At 43.6% G+C, this 22,195-nt stretch overlaps 1 protein-coding gene across 1 annotated transcript in view; it reads right to left on the bottom strand.

Moving 5' to 3' along the window:
- The window catches only part of LOC144511260 (SHC-transforming protein 1-like), a 110,523-nt gene extending 95,509 nt beyond the window's left edge, over positions 1–15,014 (bottom strand). Inside the window, exon 1 of the mRNA XM_078241402.1 lies at positions 14,935–15,014. The gene's annotated coding sequence lies outside the window, so the exon portion shown is untranslated. The remainder of the gene's footprint in view (positions 1–14,934) is intronic.
- Between the last annotated feature and the right edge of the window lie 7,181 nt (positions 15,015–22,195).

The following is a 22,195-nucleotide window of genomic DNA, read 5'->3' as shown; positions in this document are numbered from 1 at the left end:
ACAATCCCTAACACCCAAATATATGTCAATTTCTGTCTTCGTTGAGCCCAGGGGTAGGGAGTTCCCAAAATTCACAACCTTCTGAGCAATCTCAGTCCTAAATGATCAAACCCTTATTCGGAGACTGTGATCCTTAGTTCTTTCCAAACAGGGGAAACATCCACCCAGTATCTAATCTGTCAAATCCCTTAAGAATTATTTTTGTTTCATTAAGGTAATCTTTCATTCCTCTTAGTTCCAGAGACCATCTATTTAATCTCTCCTCAGAGAACAATTCTCTCAATCTGGTAACGTTCCTTCATTGTAATGAGCATGATGGCTATTGCTCATAAGACTGAGTGCCAGATTGAGTCAGTATCTTCAGGAAAGAAAGGCATCAGAACAATATTTGTAAACAATAGTAGTTTTGTTTTATTTTCCATTTTTTTTATTGTTGTCTCCATCCTGTCAGGAGAACATGACTACTGGTCCTTGAAAGTTAAATGGAAAGTTTTGGGTGCATTTCATTAATCTCTAAAGTGGAGTCATATGCCTTGAACACACTATGTAAGGCACATATAGAAGGAAAACAAGGAACTCCTGGGTTAAATAGTGCCTTCAATATTAGCATATAAATATTTTATCTAAATGCATTGAAGCCTTTGTTAGCAAATGGGGGATTTTACACAAACTCACTAACTAATTTTCATGTCAATCTTACCAAGACAATTTTCAGCACATAACTATTCAGTATTCAAGCCAGAGGGATTGCTATCGAATAGTTACCCCCTGATACAGTGAATCATCACTATCATTGTTCCTCTATACTTCCACCTTCCTGACCTTTGGGGGTTGAGTAAGGGTTACCATATCCAATGCCACAGTTGCTCATGCACATCTTTGATGTTTCTCAATCAAACCTCGGAGTGAGGAAAGCTGACAGCTGTAGCATTTTAAACTCAACTTGCCCTCAATTAGCACAGACTGTGGAACTTGTTCAAGAATTTTTTTTAAGGAAAGCGGCAGGAGGAAAGGAAAACCCACATATCAGATCTGTCCATCTAATATGGTCTGCAACTTTCCACAGCCTGGGATTTTGCAATGCATATTTTGTTCTTCTGTATATTCAGCAACAGTAGTCAAGGCATTGGACTAGGGGCTGTTCCAGAACAGATGCAGCTGAGCTGACACATTCAACACTGGTCAAAGGCAGAAGTGACTGAGCATTATGAAGGAAAGCAACTCAAATTGAAACTCAAGAATGTGTGTTGTGAGTGAGTGTGTGCGTATGTGTGGGAGGGAGTGTGCGTGTGTGTGTGTGTATGTGTGGGAGGGAGTGTGCGTGTGTGTGTGGGAGGGAGTGTGTGAGAGGGGGAGGGGATGTGCGTGTGGATGTGTGTGGTGTGTGTGTGCATGTGTGTGTGGGAGGGAGTGTGTGTGTGTGTGGGAGGGAGTGTGCGTGTGTGTGTGTGGGAGGGAGTGTGCGTGTGTGTGTATGTGGGAGGGAGTGTGCGTGTGTGTGTATGTAGGAGGGAGTGTGTGTATGTGTGTGTGGGAGGGAGTGTGCGTGTGTGTGTATGGGACGGAGTGTGTGTGTGTGGGAGGGAGTGTGTGTATGTATGTGGGAGGGAGTGTGTGTGTGTGTGTGTCATAGAATCCCCACAGTGCAGAAGGAGGCCATTCAACCCATTGAGCCTGCACCGACAACAACCCCATCCAGACCGTATCTCCATAACCCCACATATTTACCCTGCTAATCCCCCTGACATTAAGAGGCAATTTAACACCAACAATTCACCTAACCCACACATCTTTGGACTGTGGGAGGAAACCGGAGCACCCAGAGGAAATGCACGCAGACACGGGGAGAACGTGCAGACTCCACACAGTCACCCGAAGCCAGAATTGGACCCAGGTCCCTGGTGCTGTGAGGCAACAGTGCTAACCACTGTGCCACCATACCACCAGGAGTGAGTGAGTAAGTAAGTAATGTGTCCTCAGACGTTGTTCCTTCCTAAGGTTTTCTGGTGTCAGGGTTGGTTCCCAGGATGTCACATGTTAGATTGTTAACCCCTGTACTTTATTGTCTCATCACATTCTTTTGACAATTGTTGGTGATCATTTTGGTTTTCTGCAAATAATATGGGATTAACAGGAATGCAAAGCTGCAGCAAAATGGCCAGAAACAATTCTGTCCCTGCACACAGAAGACAGTGCCACAAACTGAAAAGTTTGGAGATTAAATTGCCAATTTTTTTAAACCAGTAAATCACAGGACCGTACAAAAATATTGGCTTCAGCTCAGTCACTTTCAGGATGCTGCCTATAGTCTTCTGATACTACGGAAATGTTTATTATTTTTACTTATGTGGGTCAAATCCCAGAGATTACTCATGGATCCATACTAATGATTTACTCATATCCGGCACCTCATGTGGCTGCATGTGGGGAGGAACATTTAGAACAGCCACGGACAGTAAAATGGCCAATCAACCTATCACATTGGATCCTTCCGGTATCCCAACTCACACAACGTCTTGGCATCTTAGACCTTTTTCTCTATTACCGTACTTGACCAATTATCCCAAACACTTAGCAATTTATAATTTACGATTGTTGTAAAAACCCATCTGGTTCACGAATGTCCTTTAGAGAAGGAAATCATAGAATCATAGAAACCCTGCAGTACAGAAAGAGGCCATTTGGCCCATCGAGTCAACACCGACCACAATCCCACCCAGGCCCTACCCCCATTTCCCTACATATTTTACCCGCTAATCCCTCTAATCTACGCATCCCAGGGCACTAAGGGGCAATTTTAGCATGGCCAATCAACCTAGCCCACACATCTTTGGACTGTGGGAGGAAACCAGAGCACCCGGAGGAAACCCACGCAGACACGAGGAGAATGTGCAAACTCTGTTTCATCCTGAAATCTGTCATCCTTACCAGTCTGGCCTACATGTGAATCCACAGCAATGTGTTGACTCTTAATTGTCCTCTGAAATGGGCGAGCAAGCCACTTAGTTGTACCAAACCACTATGAAGTCTAACAGCAGTGAAACTGAACGCACTACCTGGCTTTGACCTAAACACCGGAAATGACAATGGCAAACTCAGCCCTGTTGACCCTGCAAAGTCCTCCTTACTAACAACTTGTGTCAAAATTGGGAGAGCTGTCCTATCGGCTAGTCAAGCAACAGCCTGGCAGGGTCATATTTACAGAGTCAAATCTTCCAGACAATTTTCCAGACACCACTTTCACCATCCCTGGGTAGGTCCTGTTCCAACAAAAGGCCAGATCCAGCAGAGATGGTGGCAGCACAGTGCTATACAGTCAGGAGGGAGTTGCCCTGGCAGTTCTCAATATTGGCTCTGGACCCCATGAAGTCTCAGCATCAGGTCAAATATGGGCAAGGAAATCTCCTCCTGTTTACCACCTAGCATCCCCTCAGTTGATTACTCAGTACTACTCCATGTTAAACACCATTTCGCAGAAGCACTGAGGATGGTAAGGGTGCAGAAAATACTCTGGGTGGGGGACTTCAATGTCCCTCACCAAGAATGGCTCAGTACCACCCTACTGACTGAGCCGGCTGGATCCTAAAGGACATAGCTGCTGATCTAGGTTTTCGGCAGATGGTGAAGGAACCATCAAAAAGAAAAAACATACTTGACTTCATCCTCCCAATCTACCCATCGTAAATACATCTGTCCATGACAGTATTGGTAGGAGTGACGATCACACAGTCTTGTGGGGTCAAAGTTCAATCTTCACATTATGGATACCATCCATAGTGTTGTGTGGTGCTACCATGCGAAATTGGATAAACTTCAAACAGATCTAGCAACTCAAGACTGAACATCCAAGAGGTGCTCTGGACCATCAGCAGCAGTAGAATTGTACTCAATTACAATCTGTAACCTCATGGCCCGGCATATCCCCCACTCTACCGTCACCATCAAGCCAGGGAATCAATCCTGGTTGAATGAAGAGTGCAGGAGAGCCTGCCAGGAGCAACACCAGGCAAAGCTAAAAATCAGTTGGCACCCTAAGCTCTGCAATCTTCCACATCCAATTGTGCATGGTAGTAGACAGGAGAAGGAGACTCCATAAGTATCCCCCATCCTTAATGAGGGGGAAATCCAGCACAGTGCAAAAGATAAGGCTTGAGCAATTGCAGCCATCTTCAGCCAGAAGTGCCGAGTGGATGATTCATCTCGACCTCCTCCTGAGGTCCCCAGCATCACATATGTCAGTCTTCAGCCAGTTTGAATCACTCCATGTGATACCAAGAATCAGCTGAAGACACTGGACAAAGGCTATGGACCCCAACAACATTCTGGCAATAGTGCTGAAGACTCATGCTCCAGAACTTGCTGCTCCCCTAACCAAGCTGTTCCAGTACAGTTACCACACCAGCATCTACCCATATTGTGGAAAATTACCCAGCTATGTCCACAAAAGCAGAACAAATCCAACCCAGCCAATTACCGTTCCTTCACTGCCACTGTCCTGGGACCCCTTTCTAACAGCACTGGGGATGTACCTACATGGACTGCAACAATTCAAGAAGGGAGCTCACCACCGCCTCCACAAGGGAAATTAGAGATGGGCACTAAATGGTGGCATAGCTTGCAATGCCCAAATCCCATGAATGAATATAAAACATAGTGATAGTTATAGAGTAACCTGATTAATATGGACACCATTACTGAATGCATGAGCACTGCCACTAGCTCAGTCTGTCCAATGTAAGTGATGAACATGTAACAAATGTGAATTGTGGCACTGTATCTCTGACCTTTATCCAAGGGAACAGTAGAGCATCAAAGTGGCACAGTGAGAGCAGAGACCAAGAGACAAAGAAAAGTAATGGAGGACAGAAAGCTGAAGTTATCGAAGAAGGATAAAAGAAGGATTTCATAAGAAAGACTACCTGAAATAGCAGTGCACTTAATACAACATAAGCAGTATCGTTATAATTGGCCGCTATGATTATGACAGACGGTGTCTAGATATAGATGTTCGTGAGCCTACATGGTCAGTGTGGATGATATAAATGGAAGAACATAGGAACAAAAGAGCAGGAGTAGGCCATTCAGCCCTTCCAGCCTGGTCCATCATTCAATAAGATCGTGGCTGTTTTAGTTGTGGTCTTAGCTCCTCTTTCCTGTCTGCCCCCCATTACCCTCGATTCCCTTGCCCAACAAAAATCTGTCTAACTCTGCCTTGAATAAATTCAAAGGCCCAGCCTCCACCACGTTCTGGGGGAGAGAATTCCACACACCTACGATCCTTGGGAAGAAAAGGTTTCTCCTAATCTCTGTCTTAAAAGGGGGGTTCTTTTACTTTAAAACTACATCCCCCTAGTTTTAGTCTCCCTCACAAGAGGAAACATCCTCCAGGTATCCACCCTACCCAGTCTCATCAAGATCCTATATGTTTCAGTTAGATCATCTCTCATTCTTCTAAACTCCAATGGGGATGGTCCCAACCTGTCCAATCTTTCTTCATGAGACTCATCCCAGGAATTAATCCTGTGAATTTTCTCCAAACTGCTTCTGAAGCAGTTACATCTTTATTTTCATAAGGAGGTCAAAATTGCATGCAGTACTCCAGATGTGGTCTTGTACAGCTGTAGTAAAGCTCCTTTCATATTCTATTCCTCTTCTAACACCTACATTCCATTTGCCTTCCTAATTGCTTGCTGTATCTGCACACTTACTTTATGTGATTCAAGCGCACCATTTATTTCATTCACCTGAATGAAGTCGCCCCTTTCTCAGAAACAAGATTTTACAAGTTCAGGTTGGTGGAATGAAGCCCACTGAGTCCCAGTGTCCAAGTTCACAATGAACTGTCTCAGCAGATGCAATTCCTGTCCAGCATTGAGCGATTGTAACACCCACTGTCTCCACTCTAGACTGTCGAACGTTAGATTCCTCACAGCTTATTCCCTTTACACTTGGGAATCATTCTTCCAATGAATGCTTGTCCTTTTTTGCAACAGTTGAGACCACAACTGGAGGCAATTTAAATATCACGTGCTTCCTAAAGCCTCAGCAAAATCTCTGTGGACATGGGCTGTAACGTTCATATATATCACATTCCATTAACCTCTCAGTTACTTTGTTGGCTTCTCCACAATTGGAAGCGATGCAGCTATTATTACTTTGAAGTCCCTTTCTCAAACTCTTCAATGCTAATTCTGTTCTGTTCATTGTATCCTATGTTGCATATTGACCAGAGCTGCAGCACTGATTTATTTTGCAAAAAAACAAAGAGTAGCAAAAAATAAAAATCTTTCAGAGATGGGGTCTGAAGTGGAATAATGTATCCAGCTGTGAGGAAAGACTGGATAGGCTGGGGTTGTTTCCCTTAGCACAGGAATTTGCTGTGGCAGATGGAATGTTCCACAGCACGGTGGCACAGTGGTTAGCACTGCTGCCTCACAGTGCCAGGGACCCGGGTTCAATTCCAGCCTCGGATCACTTTTTTTTGTGGGGTCTGCACGTTCTCCCCATGTCTGTGAGGGTTTCCTCTGGGTGCTCTGGTTTCGTCCCATGGTCCAAAGATGTTCAGATTAGGTGGATTGGCCATGCTAATTTGCCCCTTAGTGTCCCACGGTGTGTAGATTAGGAGGATTAGTGGGATAAATATGTGGAGTTATGGGGATAGGATGGGGGAGAGGACCTGGTTAAGATCCTCTGTCAGAGAGTCGGTGCAGACTCGATGGGCCGAATGGCCTCTTCTGCACTGTAGGGATTCTATGAATCTAAGTTGGTGGTTGAGGCTGGAGCACACCCGGATCTGCATCTGGAATGCTGTAACCTACAAGGCTACAGACCAGGTGCTGGAACGTGGGATTAAAACGAGCAGTTAATTCCTTTTTATTTTTCTCTTTTTTTGGCCAGCACAGGCTCAATGGGCTGAATGGCCTCTTTCTGCACCATAACGCTTCTATCCAAAAGCCGTGACGACCGGCTGGATTTCCACAAACAGAAAGAAGCTTAACTTCTAGCGTGTGACCGGATAAATATCGCAAAATTGTTTCAAATCAAATCAAATTTTAAAATGACATTTATAATTTACTTACTTCACGAGGGTCAGTTCCACTGTTGGAAGAATAGGCGCTGAGTTAGCCGTGCTGGGATTTTTGTTAAGTGTCAGGATTCAGATTTTTACTTTTATCACATTCAGAAGGAAAGTAAGTGAGCGAGGCATGCTCCAGGTTTATTAACAGCAGTACAGCTGCATGCAGCACAACCGTAACAGATCAGGAAGCCATGTGGAACGGCTATTTTTTGCAAAATAAGACGCATTGAGCTGCAAAGCACAGGAAATAATTTGTAAGTCCCTTCAGAAACCCAGCAAACTACAAAAATACAAGTTTTGCCAAAGTAAATTCAGTGCAATTCGCGCATGTTGTAAAAAAATATATATATCAGCCTTAACCATCAGTTGTGGGTCCTTGTTTGTCAAATGTGTTTTGCTAACTTTTCAAATGCCGCAGCTGAGAAAACATCTCAGCTTTTGTGGAATACGTATTCTTCTGAGTCCCTAAATGGCCCAGTTGATAAGTTCGCTAACTACGATGGATTGTTTTCCAATTATCGGGATGCAACTAGTGCCCCCCCCCCCCCCCCCGAGGGATCTGGACTGGAGCCTCAGCTTTTCACAACAAGGTCTAGATGAAGAAATAAAAAAAGCTATCGTGTTCCAAGTTTACGAACAATACTGAGTTAGGTGGCACAGTAAATATCGAGGATGGGAGAAGAAAGTTGGAGGAGGGATTGGGTTGGACAAAACCATGGCAGACAAGGGGAAATGTGAGATCATAAAATTTGGGCAGAAGAAAGCTTGGCCCCCCCGCACCCCCCCGCTCGGTAGGATATTAGCGTCTCGTTGAAGTAAAATTATAATTGAAATGGCCGACTGCATCCGCCTGTGACAGACACACTGGCTGGAATTTAACCGCGGAGGCTCACAGAACAGAATTCTCCATTGGCCTCGGGCAGGATTTTACTTGCCTCGCCCGAGCGAGGTCGTAAAATCCCGGCAGCCATGCTTATCCTGGCCCGAAATCACTGTATTTTCAAAATGGGCAGAAGCAAGGGACGGTGGAGGAATGGAGAGATTTAGGGGTCCAGACAGAGGAACAAAGATAAATAGGGGAATAGATGTATCTGTCTACATCAACGGGGACGAAGTAGAAAGGGTCGAGAGCTTCAGGTTTTTAGGTGTCCAGACCACCAATAACCTGTTCTGGTCTCCCCATGCCAACATTATAGTTAAGAAAGCCCACCAACGTCTCTACATTCTCAGAAGACTAAGGAAATTTGGCATGTCAGCTACAACTCACCAACTTTCACAGATGCACCATAGAAAGCATTCTTTCTGGTTGTATCACAGCTTGGTATGGCCCCTGCTCTGCCAAAGACCGCAAGGAACTACAAAAGGTCGTGAATGTAGCCCAATCCATCACGCAAACCAGCCTCCCATCCATTGACTCTGTCTACACTTCCTGCTGCCTCAGCAAAGCAGCCAGCATAATTAAGGACCAGGCATTCTCTCTTCCACCTTCTTCCGTCGGAAAAAAGATACAAAAGTCTGAGGTCATGTACCAACCGATTCAAGAACAGCTTCTTACCTGCTGCTGCCAGACATTTGAATGGACTTACCTTGCATTAAGTTGATCTTTCTCTACATCCTATCTATGACTGTAAAACTACATTCTGCGCTCTCTCATTTCCTTCTCAATGAATGGTATGCTTTGTCTGTATAGCGCTCAAGAAACAATACTTTTTACTGTATGTTAATACATGTGACAATAAATCAAATCAAATCAAAATGTACTCTGTGAACGGTATGTTTTGTCTGTACAGTGCGCAAGAAACAATATTTTTCACTGTATCCCAATACATGTGACAATAATAAATCAAATCAAATAAAGAAAGACATACATTTATATAGAGCTTTTCATGATCACCAGATGTCTCAAAAGTGTTTTACAGCCACTTAAATACTGTAGTAATGCAGGATCTGGCAGCCATCTTTGAGCACAGCAAAATCCCACAAATAGCAATGTGGTCTTGATCAGATAATCGGTTCTTCAGATGTTGATTGTGGGTTAACTGTTGGCCAGTACATCAGGGTAACTCTGTTGTTATTTTATGAAATAGCGCCAGGGAACCTCTCACATCCACCAGAGCAAGCAGATGTCGGGCCTTGCTTGAACATCTCATTTGAAAGGTGGCACCTCTGACAGTGCAGGGAAGGCAATGGCCTAGTGGTATTATCCCTAGACTATTAATTCAGAAACTCAGTTAATGTTCTGGGGACCCGGGTTCAAATCCCACCACAGCAAGTGGCAGAATTTGAATTCAATAAAAAATATCTGGAATTAAGAATCTACTGATGACCATGAAACCATTGTCGATTGTTGGAAAAAGCCATCATCTGGTTCTTTAGGGAAGGAAATCTGCTGTCCTTATCTGGTCTGGCTGACATGTGACTCCAGAGCTACAGCTATGTGGTTGACTCTCAACTGCCCTCCAAGGGCAACTAGGGATGGGCAATAAATGCTGGCCAACCAGCAACACTCATGCCCCACGAATGGATTAAAAAAAATACCCTAAATACTTACAAATTATTTCCTGTGCTTTACACAGGAGTGTCAGCCTGGAGTTTTTTTACTCAAGTTCTTGAGTGAGACTTGAACTTGGAGTCTTGTGACTCAGAGGTGATAGGGTGCTAAATGCTAAATACCTCACTGAGCTAACCTAAAGGGTGAAATGAAAAGGCAGTCCAGAGAGAATCTGCAGATTTTATTTGTATTGTGAATGCCCAACATTCATTGCTCATCCCTAATTGCCCTGACTTGCTGGGCCATTTCAGCGTCAACTACAATGCTGTGGCTCTGGAGTCACATGTAGGCCAGACCAGGTAAGGACAGCAGATTTCCTTCCCTAAAGGATATTAGTGAATCAGAAGATTTTTTAAAAAATGGTGCTACCAACAGAGTCACAGCGAACAAAAGAAAATCATGGAAATAATGGACCGATACAAAAAAAATTAAAAACCTTTATCTCAAACTGGCCAGACTAGAAAGGGATGGAAGTTATGTTACAGTTGCATAGGCAGTGGCGTAGTGGTATTGTCACTGAACAAGTAATCCAGAAACCCAGGGTAATGCTTTGGGGACTTGAGTTCAAATCCCACCACGGCAGATAGTGACATTTGAGTTCAATAGAAATCGGATGAAAAGTCCAATGATGACCATGAAACCATTGTCGATTGTTGTAAAACCCATCTGGTTCCCCTTTAGGGAAGGAAATCTGTTGCCCATACTGGGTCTGGCCTACATGTGACTCCAGATCCAAAGCAAATGTGGTTGATTCTTAAATGCTGCCATGGATGAGCGTAAATGCTGGCCCAGCCAGCGACACCCACATCCCGTGAACGAATTAACATTACTGTTATATGCTGATATATTGGACTTGGAAGGGGTACTACACAACATTCACTACATTCTGCACCCTCTTTTCCTTCCCTATGCACAGTATGTTTTGTCTGTATAGCGTGCAAGAAACAATACTTTTCGCTGTGTAACAATACATGTGACAATAATAAATCAAATCAAATCAAATCAGGTAAAGCACAGACTAATCAGAATGATCCTGGGGCGAAGAGCATTAAATTATGAAGAGGGGTTCCATAGGCACACCTTGTATTTGCTTGCGTGTACACAGATATTCTCATTGAGATGAAAGGATTTGATAGAATACAGATAGAGTTAAAGCATTTCATTGGCTGGAGAGTTCAGATGGAGCATAACTCTTTGATCACGCCGTTGACCACTTGCCCTCATATCTTCTTAAGTAATTTTGTGTCAAATTTTCTCTGATAACACTCCTGTTTCCATCCCAAGAAAATTTACTACATTAACGGCACCATATCATTACAAGCTGTTGCTGGCATTTTTACTTCACATATCTCCTATATCTGTCTTCATATAATCTGTTAGCACATTCTTCGATTCGTTTCTCCCTCATGTGCTTTTAAATGCATCTATGCCATTTGTTCAACCACACCTTGTCGTAGCAGTTCCAGATTCTGAATATCTTATATATTTATAGCCTCTAGTTTTGGACGCATCCACAAGTCAAAACATCTTCCCTACAACTCAGTCTACCAATACAGACTGTCTGGACTCAGGGATGAAGTTTGGCTGCTTGGGACAGATACTTGTTCCCCGTGGACCTGCAGTCCAGATAAGTGGGGCTGATGTCAGTTCCAATTCTCTTCCCGCAGCCAGTGGTGCATTCAGGCAGCACTGTCTGTTTCCATAGCTAGTAATTCCTGGAACAGGTCACTAGTCTGTCGCCAGAGGTTTATTGCTTGACAGGCGCTGCTCTGCATCAAACATAGCTGACCAGGAGTCTCATTATAAACGCACCTTCGTTGGCTGTCAAGCCCTGGGGTGGGACTCGAACCCTGAATGTCTGGCTCAGAGGCAGGGATGCTACCCACTGCACCACAAGACCTCCCTGCCTTCAAGAAAGAGGAGAGAAATTTGGGAGAAGGGTAAATGAGTATTCTTTTTTGTGGCAAACTTTGTTCAGAGGTTGCGCTCAACACTTAGTAATCATACAACCACTGATTTATCACATCAAACAATTACAATCTGACAATTAAATAAGCCTTGATGTTGAGCCCCAAACCCCATTTGCATTTAGGAGTTAATACTAAAAACCTGTCAGATACAAGATTAACATTGAGTACTATGAGTTCTCGAGAATATGATGATTAAAGTTTTTAAAGTTTATTTATGAGTCACAAGTAGGCTGACATTAACACTGCAATGAAGTTACTGTGAAAATCCCCTACACACTCTGGTGCCTGTTCGGGTACACTGAGGGAGAATTTAGCATAGCCAATGCACCTAACCAGCACATCTTTCGGTCTGTGGGAGGAAACTGGGGCACCCGGAGGAAACCCATGCAGACACGGGGAGAACGTGCAGATTCCACGCAGACAGTGACCCAAACTGGGAGTTAAAAATGGGTCCCTAGTGCTGTGAGGCAGCAGTGCTAACCACTGTGCCACCATGCTGAAAACCTATCAGTTACAGGATTAGCAATGAGCAACATGAGTTCCCCAGAATGGGATAATCAATGATAATTCCAGCAAGATCACTTTCTGTCTGATGTGACACATTACTCTGAAATGTTGAACATTATATAGCACAATGAACAGAGTTTATTAGAGGAGTATACCATAGGCAGGACATATTAGTTATAATATCACTTATTCTACTAACAATTTTTTTTTACTAAAGGCCGAGTAGCTCTTAGTCTAAATATAAATGGCTGGGATGTTTGGAGTTGCACATGCTCATTCCCCAGTTTTCTGGATAAATACCTATCCCAATGTTAATTATGGACAAGTGATGTCCTATCTATTTTCAAAGTCAATTGCTGATGCGGAGATAGCTACACCCTATCACTGGCTGTGTCAGTTCGGACCTGCGAATGTTTGATGCTCACTTTGGAGGACTATGCAGTCTTTGCCGCTAGCTGCTCATATTCTACAATCACGGGGCAATTTTCCACCCAGTAATCTGAAGCTCCCTATGGAATGCAGATCCGGGGCAGCACGGTGGCACAGTGGTTAGCACTGCTGCCTCTTAGCGCCAGGAACCCGGGTTCAATTCCGGCCTTGGGTCACTGTCTGTGTGGTTCTCCCCGTGCCTGCGTGGGTTTCCTCCAGATGCTCCAGTTTCCTTCCACAATCCAAAGATGTGTGGGTTAGGCGGATTGGCCATGCTAAATTGCCCTATTGCTAATCAGAGGGATTAGCAGGGTAAATATATGGGGTTATGGGGATAGGGTCTGGGTGGGATTGTTGTTGGTGCAGACTCGATGGGTCGAATGGCCTCCTTCTGCACTGTGGTAATTCTATGATTCTATGACCCTGGGGCATCACAAAAAGAAATGTTCTGTTCCATTGTGCCCCATGTCCTCGTCTTGATGTTTAGCATAAAGTTAATCTCCCAAATAGTTAATGGAGAAGACAGTTGAAGAAGTTCCAATTGTTGAAGTATTGTAAATGCGGAATAAGCACATTGCTCTGTGTTTTCAGCTCCCTATTTCCCATTGCAAAATCTTTGTTATGTGACTCATATTAGCTCTCAAGTGCTTGCATCAGCCCCAGTACTTGGCTAATATACCATTTTACCACTGTGCATTGCCACATGGTGAATTCCAGACCTCAGCTACATTGTCAGGTGAGGGGTTCCTCAAGTGAAAGAAAACAAGTTCGGGGAAGTACTGTAACCGAGACAAGCCTCAAATGACCAGGAACATGAACACGCTAAATACCTCACTGAGCTAACCTAAAGGGTGAAATGAAAAGGCAGTCCAGAGAGAATCTGCAGATTTTATTTGTATTGTGAATGCCCAACATTCATTGCTCATCCCTAATTGCCCTGACTTGCTGGGCCATTTCAGCATCAACTACAGTGCTGTGGCTCTGGAGTCACACGTAGGCCAGACCAGGTAAGGACAGCAGATTTCCTTCCCTAAAGGACATTAGTGAATCAGAAGATTTTTTTAAAAAATGGTTTCATGGTTATCATTATGCTTTTAATTCCATATTTGTATTGAACTCAAATTTCACCTTTTGCTGTGGTGGGCTTCGAACCCGGGTCTCCAGAGTATTACCCTGGGTTAGTATTCCAGTGACAATACCACTACCTCCCCTTAAATGAATGGGGAGAAAATGTCCTTCCCGCACCACCCCCCACCCCCATCTCACTTTTGGGTGGCAGTTCAGCCCTCTTCTACATTTGGTAAGCGGAGCTACCCATGCAGGAGGTTTAGTAATGCTCAAAACATGACGCGGAAATGATTTAATGAACACAGCAAAATTCAGTGGTCAAGGCAAAGTACTGTGAATGCTGGAATCTGAAACAAAAAACAGATAATGCTGGAAAATCTCAGCAGGTCTGACAGCGTCTGTGGAGAGAGAATAGAGCCAGCGTTTTTCAACGTTGGCTCTATTCTCTCTCCACAGATGCTGTCAAATCTGCTGAAAATTCAGTGGCATTTGGCAGTCTTTTTCTGCTGTGTGCCCACATGCACTCGAAGCAGGGAATGTTCCCCTTAGCTTTGAGTGAATGATGCCTTTTAGCTCTGAGCAGCAGCAGTATTAATTCTGCACTCATTGGCACCGCTTTGCCAAATCCTGGTGTTGATTCAGCTGAAATCAGAAACAATCCTCTTTCAGTGTACTTGAGGCCAAGAGAACCGGGCTAAATGGTGGGCGTCTGCACTGTCCGGCTTAACTAGCCCTACGCAACGCCAACAATTCCCCTCCAGATCAGACCCAGGAAAGCTGCAGGATCTGATGGGGAAGGTACAAAAAATATGAAATGGAACCGGTGTCTATGGTATAGAGCAAGGATGTGGAGATGAAGCAGCCAAGCTGGATGCTTGTAAAAAGCTGCTTATCTCCCCAATTGTCTACACTTCCTTCTGCCTTGGCAAAGCAGCCAGCATAATTAAGGACCCCACGCACCCCGGACATTCTCTCTCCCACCTTCTTCCTTCGGGAAAAAGATATAAAAGTCTGAGGTCACGTACCAACCCACTCAAGAACAGCTTCTTCCCTGCTGTCAGACTTTTGAATGGACTTACCTTGCATTAAGTTGATCTTTCTCTACACCCTGGCTATGACTGTAACACTACATTCTGCACTCTCTCGTTTCCTTCCCTATGAACAGTATGTTTTGTCTGTATAGCGCGCAAGAAACAATACTTTTCACTGTATGTTAATACATGTGACAATAATAAATCATCTCAATTCAAATCAAAATCACAAGTTAATTGTGAAAAGACAAAACCTCAGGGTACTGCTCAGATTCCTATTCAAAAGCAAACTTTACTTACACGCAAAAGTGATCTTTTCAATTTTCAGTGAGAGAGACGACTGCATGTAACCCGCCACGGAGAAAAAGGGGAACTTGACTGGAGTCCAATAACGATTCAGTGAGTTATAAACAGAAACTAAGGAAGTAGTGGGAGTAGTATCTAGAAATTTATTTTAAAATTATAAGTAATACTACTTGATTTTTTGTTACTAGATATATTGCCCTGCACAACCTGAGGTAGTATATGGGGAGGCGATGGCCTAGTGCTTTTATTGCGAGACTATTAATCCAGAAATTCAACTAATGTTATTGGGACCCGGGTTCAAATCCTGCAATAGCAGTTGGTGGAATTTGAATCCAATAAAAAATATCTGAAATTAAGAATCTACTGATAACCATAAAACCATTGTTGATTGTTGGAAAAACCCATCTGGTCCGTTAATATCCTTTAGGGAAGGAAATCTGCTGTCCTTGCCTGGTCTGGCCTACATGTGACTCCAGAGCCACAGCAATCTGGTTGACTCTAAACTGCCCTCGGGCAACTAAGGAATGGCAATAAATGCTGACCAGCCAGCAACACCCATGTCCCTGTAATGAATATAAAAAGAAAGATATATTCTTGATTGACCAGGGAGTCAAAGGGTAAAAGAGGGCAGACAGGAGAGTGGAGTTGAGACCACAATCACATCAGCCAATGATGGATCAAGCTCAAGAAGGTGAACGAACGAGGTGGCACAGTGGTTGGCACTGCTGCCTCACAGTGCCTCGGACCCGGGTTCAATTCCTAGCTTGGGTCACTGACTGTTCGGAATCTGCACGTTCTCCCCGTGTCTGCCTGGGTTTCCTCTGGATGCTCCGATTTCTTCCCATGGTCTGAAAGACATGCTGGTTAGGTGTATTGGCCATGGTAAATTCTCCCTCAGCGTACCCGAACAGGTGCCGGAGTGTGACGAATAGGGGATTTTCACAGTAACTTCATTGCAGTGTTAATGTAAGCCTACTTATGACACTAATAAGTAAATAAAAATAAATGAATTACACCTGCTTCTAATTTGTATGTTCCTATGCTCAATTTGTTCATAGTAATCACCTAATTGTCCATTCACTTATGACAATATTAAATATATGAATTGTGTTTTATAATTGACTCTTTATTGAATAACAGTAAAGTCATAATGAACTCCAATGGGACAAGTCTCGATATTCCAGGGGATGGGGAGGTGATTTCCCTCCCAGTCACTAGTGATGATGCAGTATAATTTGAGTGACTTTGAGCTCATTCCATGTTTGCACTTGGTGCTCACTCCATGAATGGAAGTTTTTGCCCCAGATCTTTGCCAACAAATTTTATCATTGTTACAATCAAAACTCTGCGGTTTTTCCAACAGTGATTCTTCCTTATTTATTCCTCTATTTGGACCCCTAAATGTCTCCATTCCTCCACAGTCCTTCATTTATTTGTTATTTACTGAAGGAAGAAGTGGATGAGGTAAATGTTGTGAGGTAGTTCAGTTGCATCTGAGGTGAATCACCTTTCCTTACTCCTGCCTATTCAGCCTAGTGATTCATTAATGTCCTTTACGAAAGGAATCTCACTGTCTTTACCTAGTTTGGAGACCCAAGTTCGAAGCCCATCACAGCAGATAGTGAAATTTGAATTAAAAAAAAATATGGAATTAAAAGTCAAATGACCATTGTCATAAAAAAAAACCTTCTGATTCACAAATGTCCTTTAGGGAAGGAAATCTGCTGTCCTTACCTGGTCTGGTCTGCAGTGGTTGACTCTTAACTGCCCTCTGGAATGGCCTAGAAAGTTGCATCAAACAAAGATTCAAGAAGAAGGCCCATTTTCATAGGGCAACTAAGAATGGGCAATCAATGCTGGCCTTGTCAGTGGTGCCTACTTCCTCAGAATGATTTTTTTGATAAATTCTATGAGCCTAGATTCAGTTGTGTCAGCTGAGTTGCCTTTGTCGACTGCTCTTCACATAGGAGCAGAGAACTTTTGTGATTGGGTTGAAGATGGCCTGCAGACAACCTCTACCACAGGGGTACAACTCTGTCAATGGCAGCAAGGGCCTCCACCACACAAGACTTATTCAAAGATTAGAGCGTAGGATGCTGCATGATCTATAACTTTGCTAGCCAGAGAGCAAATGATGGAAGAAACCATACAGCTAGGGACACAGTGCAAAAATACATTGGTAATCAGCTGGAAGATCTGGATCTGAAAGGCAGCAGATTCAATAGTAAATCCCCAGAGGCAATTGGACACACATTGTATGGTTCTGAGGAAAGAGCAGGAGAGTGGGACTAATTGGATGACCTTTATCAAAGAGCTGGCACAGATATGATGGGCTGAATAGCCACCTTCTTTGCTATGAAGATATTCCGGCTGAATAAGGTAGCCAACAATTCTGGAACTATCAAATAAAAGCAAACTACTGCAGATGCTGGAAATCTGAAATATAAACAGAAAATGCTGGTTAACCCCAGCAGGCAGGGCAGCATCTGTGGAGAGAGAAACACAGTTAATGTTTTGAGTCCATTTGATCCTTCTGCAGAACTTCTATCTGGGTTGCCTGGACTCAAAACATTAACTGTATTTCTCTCTCCACAGATGCTGTCAGACCTGCTGAGTTTATCCAGCATTTTCTCTTTTTACTTAAAATCTACACTGTTCAATCCACAATTTCTACAAATTTCTACAAATCAACAATTTCCTACAGTGCAGGCAATTTGGCCGATTGAGTCTGCACCTACATTCCGACAAAGCATCTTATCAATCCCATCCCCCTCCCTATCCCAGTAATTCCACATATTTACCCCACCTAATCCACACATCTTTGGACGCATGGCCAATCCACCTAACCTGCATATCTTTGGACTGTGGGAGGAAACCGGAGCACCCGGAGGAAACCCACATAGACATGGGGAGAATGTGCAAACTCCACACAGTCACCCAAGGCTGGAATCGAACCCGGGTCCCTGGCGCTGTGAGGCAGCAGTGCTAACCATTGTCCCACCGTGCTGCCCTATCCAGGGCTATTGTGTCTCTGAACTAAAGATGAATCTCTGGACACAAGCCAAGAGAAAATCATTTGGGAATTAAAATAATTGTGAGTTTTATTCATTGAACACTCATTTACTGGTTATAAAAAATGATGGAGATTGGAAAAATTGCTGTTTAAGTGACAGTCAAGAATTAACTGTCCCCGGAGGAAACCCACACAGGTGAGGAGGAGTTTGTTGGGTTTCCAATTGGTGTGGGAAGGTCGTGTGCAGTGAGAATGGATCAGTCAGGTGACTAATGGTGGCCTAAGGAGGCAAACTGTTGGAGGCAAGGTGATGAAACCTCCCAAAATAAATATATTTAACCAGAATTGCCAATCCTATTGTGGAAGGAACACGACAGGCAAAAGAACCATTGTTACAACCGTGTGAGAAGGAACAAACTGGCTCCCCTTTATTCAGCCTTCTCAGTTCCTGCCAGAAAGGTTTTGACATTTAAATTTACGGCAGGATTAGTATCACTGTGTATTGTTCTAAGAATAGTGACAAAATAAGATCAGAAAATGCTGGAAAAACCCAGCAGGTCTGGCAGCACCTGTAAACAGAGAAACATGACTGAAGAGTCATACGGACTCGAAATGTTAATTCTGTTTCTCTGTAGATGTAGCCGGACCCGCTGGGATTTTCCAGTATTGTCTGTTTCATTTCAGATTTCCAGCAATATTTTGCTTTTCTTTTAGCAGTTTGGCTTGTGGCACAGAAATAGATAGTAACATGCTTTCCTCTCAGTTAAAATCTCAGTCAATGGCATTCAACAGGAGCACAGGACTTAGCTGCCCAACGTCATAAAGAACTGCACTTCACCAAGAGGAAATGCGCATGTATCATAGAATCCCTACAATGCAGTAGGAGGCCATTAGGCCCATTGAGTCTGCACCAATCCTCCAACAGAGTTTTTTTACCCAGGCCTATTCCTGTAACCCCACATATTTACCCAGCTAATCCCCGAACCTACACATCTTGGGACACTAACGGACAATTTAGCATGGCCATTCATCTAACCTACACCTCTTTGTACTCAAGTACAAAATGCCATACATCTGGATTTATCATGGCTAATCCACCTAACCTGCACATCTTTGGACTGTGGGAGGAAACCAAAGCACCCTGAGGAAACCCACACAGACACGGGTCGAACATGCAAACTCCACACAGACAGTCAGCCAAGGCCAGAATTGAACCCAGGTCCCTAGCGCTGTCAGGCAGCAGTGCTAACCACTGTGCCACCATGCTGCCTGTATCTGGACTGTTTGTACTCACAGATCTCAAGCCCTCACTTTACACAAAATAATAGCAAACCTCTCACATTACTCACATTCAAAACAAGTCAACTTACTTTATTGAGTGCCTAATATTTGCAGTCCAGGATATTACTGAGGCAGCACTGAATAGTCCAAGGGGCCATTCACCTAATGAGAAGCTAAACCGAGGATTTGTCTCCTTGCTCAGAGGGGAGTCCAGAAATGCTTTCAAGATCCCATTAAATAACTCAGAGAAAAGTAATAAGTGCATTAGTTGACATACATCCTTTTTGCAGTCCTATCAAATAACAGATTAACTCATTTTCCATCCGACTGCTATTTGCCGGATTTTGCTGACACAGGCTGCCTTTCACATTTGCCTCTGCTAAACAAACACAGCAATTCCAAATTTCTTCATTATGCATGTAAAATTTTGTTCAAAGTGTGTGAACATGATAAGGATTTGTAAAAGTATAAATCTTTAAAATCTAAAATGTCTCACTGCGGTTTTCCAATTCTGTAATTCCCCAAGTCCTCTTTCTCCTGTTTCTATTCCATTCTTTTTATCTCTCTTTTTCTCACTCAAGACTAGCCATTTGACACATTCTTTCATTCTGGAGTCCTCACTCTTTCTCTATCACTCTTTCTGGAATCTCTTCTTCACTCTGTCTCGCTCTTTCCCTCTCATCTCCCAATATTTCTATTTAACTTTCACACACATTGTTTAATTAATCTTCTCACGTTTCCTACTTCTCTTTTGTTAGAAGCATAAGACATATCGCAAAATGTCAACTAACATGTAATTGGTTAAAGGCTCTCACCAACTTTTACAGATGCACCATAGAAAGCATTCTTCCTGGTTGTATCACAGCTTGATATGGCTCCTGCTCTGCCCAAGACCGCAAGAAACTACAAAAGATCGTTCATGTAGCCCAATCCATCACGCAAACTAGCCTCCCATCCATTGACTCTGTCTACACTTCCCGCTGCCTTGGAAAAGCAGCCAGCATAATTAAGGACCACACGCATCCTGGGCATACTCTCTTCCACCTTCTTCTGTCGGGAAAAAGATATAGAAGTCTGAGGTCACGTACCAACCGACTCAAGAACAGTTTCTTCTCTGCTGCCATTAGACTTTTGAATGGACCTACCACGCTCTAAGTTGATCTTTCTCTACACCCGCGCTATGACTGTAAGACTACATTCTGCACTCTCTCCTTTCCTTTGCTATGAATGGTATGCTTTGTATAGCATGGAGGAAACGATACTTTTCACTGTATGCTAATACATGTGACAATAATACATCAAATCAAATCAAAATCAAATCAAAAAGGTGGATTAGGATTGGGTTGGGAAGCCTGGTGCATATAAAAGGGAAGCTGAGGCTGGGAAGAAGGGAGGTAGGGGAGGTGGCAGTGGGGGTGCTGTGATGGGTAGAGCTGGATATGTGATCCAGTGGGTTAGTACAGCAAAGTGCTGGCCTGAACCTGAGCAGATATGGGGCTACCCGAGGGGTTAGTAGGTACAGAACAGAAGTCTGAATGCCCCTCATGAATTGTAGCGTACAGTCCTTAGTGGTTCTATTTTCTAACAGGACCACATGCACCCCGGCATTCTCTCTTCCACCTTCTTCCGTCAGGAAAAAGATACAAAAGTCTGAGGTACCAACCAACCAACTCAAGAACAGCTTCTTCCCCGCTGCTGTTAGACTTTAGAATGGACCTATCTCGCACTACGTTGATGTTTCTCTACACCCTAGCTATGACTGTAACATTACATTCTGCACTCTCTCGTTTCCTTCTCTATGAACGGTATGCTTTGTCTGTATTTTGAACACATTCATTGTATTGAGCAGATACGTGGCTCCCTATCCTCAGCATTGGAAAAGAAGGTCAACTGGTTCCCACACTGATGAAGCAATAGTTCTGGTTTCGGTGGGGTAAAAAAATCTATAGAGGGGAAGCAAGGGCATATTGCTAATGCCATTGGATTGATTGAGGCCCAGGCTAATGCTCTGGAGAGACTACTTCAATTCCCATCATGAGAACTGTGGAATTTAAAATTAATTAATAAAAGTATATTTTTTCATTCATTCGTGGGATATTGTCGTCGCTGGCTGGCCAGCATTTATTGCCCATCCCTAGTTGCCCGAGAGCAGCTGAGAGTCAACCACATTGAAAATATCTGGAATTGACAGCTGGTCTAGTAATGGTGATGTGGAGATGCCGGCGTTGGACTGGGGTAAACACAGTAAGAAGTTTAACAACACCAGGTTAATGTCCGACAGGTTTATTTGGTAGCAAAAGCCACTAGCTTTCGGAGCCTTAAGCCCCTTCTTCAGGTGACCATGGAACTACCATCGATTACATAGAAAGAAAGCCACAGCATAAACAGGCCCTTCGGCCCACAAGTTGCGCCGATCACATCCCCACCTCTAGGCCTATCTATAGCCCTCAATCCCATTAAATCCCATGTACTCATCCAGAAGTCTCTTAAAAGACCCCAAGATTGTTATAAAATCCCATCTGGTTCACTGATGTCCTTTAGGGAGAGAAATCTGCCCTCCTTACCTGGTCTGGCCTACATGTGACTCCAGACCTATGGTAATGTGGTTGACCCTTAACTGCCCCCTGAAATGGCCTAGCAAGACAATCGGTTCAAGGGCAATTAGAGCTGGCTTTGCCAGTAATGTCAACATCCCATGAAGGATTTTAAAAAAGGTAGACATACAGACAAATCTCTCATGAAAGCTCACACTTCCTCTATGATTGATTTAGGATCCCAAATCCAAGAAGTATCTCAGGTTGACTTACACTGAGCAGCCTTAGTGACAGAGAAAAACTCAAAACCCTTGTAGGGATTGATCTTGTAGATAGCCACTCTTTTTCACTTTGACAAGTCACCAGACATCGCGAGGTGGTCTTGTTTGCAATGGTGTGATGGAGCACAGGAGCAGTGACATGACAA

Source organism: Mustelus asterias, chromosome 24 (genome assembly GCF_964213995.1).
Source record: "Mustelus asterias chromosome 24, sMusAst1.hap1.1, whole genome shotgun sequence".
Lineage (NCBI taxonomy): Eukaryota > Metazoa > Chordata > Chondrichthyes > Carcharhiniformes > Triakidae > Mustelus > Mustelus asterias.
This window is presented reverse-complemented; position numbering and strand designations above follow the sequence as displayed.